The following is a 4,575-nucleotide window of genomic DNA, read 5'->3' on the forward strand; positions in this document are numbered from 1 at the left end:
TAGAATTAAGGCTTCTCTTATACTAAAAGGGGAGGAGGTGTGGCTGGTTGTTGCAAAGTTCTTGTTGCCAGAATCCTTTGCTCCTGCAGCTGTCCATGTAGGTTTGGTCACAATGTTCCTGTGAAACACCAATAAGGCAATTGGTATTTTCTGTTCTGCAACTTTTTATCTCTATGAATGGACAAGTGTTATACCTTTAAAGGTCAGAGCCTTGAGAATAGGCTATCATGCATATTTCAGGTTATAGGCAACATTGTTTTACAGAGGTGCAGAGCCAGCATGACTAAGCACAGGCAACAGAGCACAAGGGTTAGACCTAAAATAATAGATCCAATACGGAGTCTGGTTTGCTCTTCTCTGTTACATCATGTCACAAAGATGTTACCACCTGAGTCAGAAGCATATTATTTTATAAACATGTCCAACAACATCTAACACCAGAAGTATAGAAATGGAGAAAGACTTGGTCTAAAAATAAACATATTCAAAAGCTAGCCTGTAAAAATTTGTCCTAGCCTTATAGCCTATAAACAAAGGAAACAACAACCCTAAAACTTTACATGATAGCACTAGTTGTAAACAGTGAATCTGAAAGAAATTTTTCTAAATTATTATTAATAATAAAACATTTCAAGCAACTGTGCTAAAAGACTGAATTATCTTCCTAGTTTCTTTTTAAAGTGGTATAGTATTGCTTTATGTGAGGGGGCACTCAAAGACTATGCAGCCAAAAAATGTAGGAAAATGTATTTTAGAAGTGAGGCAATTATTAATAAAAGTATGCATTTTGTTTGCATTTTGTGATGCTTATGGTATTTGCCAGCTTTTTAAAATGTGTAATATGTTGTAATTTCTCTTTCTAAATAATTCTCACTTTTGTATCTGATTTTGTGTGCCTAATTTTGTATTTTTTTAAATAAAAAGGGCCCAGATTATATAAACTGTAGGCCTCATAAAACCTGTTTCTGCCCCTTGAGAATTTTACAAGGAAAGACTCCAAAAGGAGAATCTTTAGGAAATAGTGGTCCAACAACCTTTTTTTTTTTGTGGCTTTCTAACTTCATTCCTGATGCTATCACCACAATCAGCCTCTGGGGAGATAGGTTTCTTTCTCTTTGTTTAAATCCCTTTAAATTTCCCTTCCCAACCTGCAAAAAGAAAGTTTGCATCAAAAATGTTACAGTTAGTCATCTTTGTATGGCAGGATTATGGGTGGTTTTTAAAATATATATTCTTTTGGCATTGCTTACATTCATTTTCTACATTGAAAAGTACTGCTTTTATTTAAGAAACTGAAGTTGCAATTTTCAAGAACTTGGCTCAAGCACAGATAAAATAAAAACTATCTTTGTTCTCATAAGCAGGGTTCGACTGATATTAATTTACACGATCGAATATTTACTATATGCCAGGCCCTAGAATTAACTAACTAATTCATTACAATGTTAATTTTAAATGCATGGAAAAATAAAAAGAAGCGACCTCCCATGGGGACCCAGTCTGAGGAGCAGGGGCAGGAGATCTGAGACTAGGGAGGCGTGAAAGCCGTGTGGATGAAACTGTGTGCAGCCAGGAGTCAGTGCTGTGCCTCTGACGTGGGAGAGCCAACTTTAGGACACAGGTCCAAAAGAGACCTCCCAGCTCCACATAATATCAAACAACAAAAATCTCCCAGAGATCTCCATCTCAACACCAAGACCCAGCTTCACTCAACGACCAGAAAGCTTCAGGGCTGGACACCCTATGCCAAACAACTAGCAAGACAGGAATACAACCCCACCCATTAGCAGAGAGGCTGCCTAAAATCATAATAAGGCCAACAGACACCCCAAAACACACCACCAGACGTGGACTTGCCCACCAGAAAGACAAGATCCAGCCTCATCCACCAGAACACAGGCACTTGTCTCCTCCACCAGGAAGCCTACACAACCCACTGAACCAACCTTAGCCACTGCAGACAGACACCAAAAACAGCGGGAACTACGAACCTGCAGCCTGAGAAAAGGAGACTCCAAACACAGTAAGATAAGCAAAATGAGAAGACAGAAAAACACACAGCAGATGAAGGAGCAAGATAAAAACCCACCAGACCTAATAAATGAAGAGGAAATAGGCAGTCTACCTGAAAAAGAATTCGGAATAATGATAGTAAAGATGATCCAAAATCTTGCAAATAGAATAGAGAAAATGCAAGAAACATTTAACAAGGACCTAGAAGAACTAAAGACCAAACAAACAGTGATGAACAACACAATAAATGAAATTAAAAATACTCTAGAATGGATCAATAGCAGAATAACTGAGGCAGAAGAATGGATAAGTGACCTGGAAGATAAAATAGTAGAAATAACTACTGCAGAGCAGAATAAAGAAAAAAGAATGAAAACAACTGAGGACAGTCTCAGAGACCTCTGGGACAACATTAAACACACCAACATTCAAAGTATAGGAGTTCCAGAAGAAGAAGACAAAAATGAAGGGACTGAGAAAATATTTGAAGAGATTATAGCTGAAAACTTCCCTAATATGGGAAAGAAAATAGTTAATCAAGTCCAGGAAGCACAGAGAGTCTCATACAGGATAAATCCAAGGAGAAACACGCCAAGACACATATTAATCAAATTATCAAAAATTAAATACAAAGAAAACATATTAAAAGCAGCAACGGAAAAACAAGTAACACACAAGGGAAAACCCATAAGGTTAACCCCTGATCTTTCAGCAGAAACTCTGCAAGCCAGAAGGCCGTGGCAGGACATATTTAAAGTGATGAAGGAGAAAAACCTACAACCAAGATTACTCTACCCAGCAAGGATCTCATTCAGATTGGACAGAGAAATTAAAAGCTTTACAGACAAGGAAAAGCTAAGAGAATTCAGCACCACCAAACCAGCTTTACAACAAATGCTAAGGGAACTTCTCTAGGCAAGAAACACAAGAGAAGGAAAACACATACAATAACAAACCCAAAACAATTAAGAAAATGGGAATAGGAGCTGAGCAAAAATCATGTGATATGCGCTAAATATTTAATCTTACAGAGCATTGTTTTCTGAGGGAAACAGGTTATTCCTTGTAAATTGTCTTGCATGTCTTATCCTGTTTCAGCAATCTGTGGAGAGACATTTGAGCGATTACCTCAGGATTCCTCCTTCCCCTCTTCCTTCTTTGGTCTCTTCTTGTCCACACAGACCTCCTGTGGAGAGATGTAAGGGGTAATTGGGGTTAAAGGCTATTGCGTACTAAATGTTTGTGCCTCCATTTCTTATGTTGAAATCCTACCCCCAATGTTGTGGTTTAGAAGGTGGGGCCTTTGGGAGGTAGTTAGGTCTAGATTAAGCCATGAAGCTGGGGTCCTCATTAGGAGATTAATGCCCTTAAAGGAAGAGACAGCAGAGTTTGCTTTCTCTTTCTTTGCCACGTTAGGACACATCAAGAAGTCCCTCTACAAACCAGGATGAAAGCCCTCACCAGACACTGAATCTGCTGGTACCTTGATCATGGACTTCTCAGGCTCCAGAACTGTCAGAAACACGTATGTTGTTGAAGCCACCAAGTCTATGGTATTTTGTTAGAACATCTTGAGCAAACGAAGACACAAAGTCCCATCTCCAGGGGAGTGCTGCAGAGCTCATACTCCTCCAAGTTTCCAGACACAAAAGAACCATCTCCTCACACCACCTCTTTCTCTTATTTTCTCCCTTCATCTTGAACAATGGTTATCTTCCCACAGGGAGATAATTCCCATTTACATGTAGGAAGCACTTCACTCTCTGTTGGTGAGAAGACCCCTTGAAGAGAGAGCTTCTCTTTGTTCTTTGTGAAGGACATGAGTTGGTAAAGCTACTAGGTTTCAAACTGAGCCTTTATAAGGCTGCCCTGCCTGGCTTTCAAGCTTTTAGGAAAGGGGATTTTTGCTACCGAGAGAGGAACTTGCCTTCCAAAAGGAAACTAGAAAGAGGAAGAGTGTGCCAGGCTGAGTCATTGATAGGAAACTGAAAAGGGCTGGAGCATTCAAAAGGATGAATAAGAACTTCTGAGTTATTTATTATGAAACGTGCAATACAGGGCCCCTCTTTTGACTCCTGGGTGAGACTATTAAGAAAAAATCTTTGGCTTGATGTACAGGCTTGAAGCCTCTGCATTCTTTAGGAAAGGAGGTTTGAACAAGAGCTGAGACCTGCGTTCCACGGATAAAGGAGCTAGAGGACAGCAGGAGAGCTGACATCTAGGTCACAATAAATTCCGGTGAAAAAATGAATGATAAAAATCAAGAAATATATGGAGTAGTTCAATAAAACTGCAAGGAAGTATACAGAGATGTAGGTAGAATATGAAGATGACTGATTTATTGTAGAATGGATATGGAATTTATGGCCCAAAATTCATGGATTTGAGAGCTCTTTGTGTTGTTTGCTTGTGGTATATCCTTGACAAGTAACTTCAATTTTCCAAGTCTCTGTTTTCTTATCTGTAAAATGGGGGTACCAATTTGAACAACTTCTCTGAATAGTTTCTTGGTAAGAATTTTTAATAAATGGTGTGAAAGTGCATTATTAGAATACTTGGAAC

The 4,575-nt window shown here is 39.0% G+C and overlaps 1 long non-coding RNA gene across 1 annotated transcript; it reads right to left on the minus strand.

The window, feature by feature from the left end:
- On the minus strand, positions 1–3,673 carry LOC112414509 (uncharacterized). The gene is made up of 3 exons (XR_003006169.1): positions 3,497–3,673; positions 3,142–3,199; positions 1–118 (listed from the first exon to the last, which is right to left on the minus strand). It is a non-coding gene; the product is annotated as an uncharacterized LOC112414509 (long non-coding RNA).
- Positions 3,674–4,575: the final 902 nt, after the last annotated feature.

This window comes from Neophocaena asiaeorientalis, unplaced genomic scaffold (assembly GCF_003031525.2).
Source record: "Neophocaena asiaeorientalis asiaeorientalis breed wild unplaced genomic scaffold, Neophocaena_asiaeorientalis_V1.1 scaffold70, whole genome shotgun sequence".
In the NCBI taxonomy this organism is placed as follows: domain Eukaryota; kingdom Metazoa; phylum Chordata; class Mammalia; order Artiodactyla; family Phocoenidae; genus Neophocaena; species Neophocaena asiaeorientalis.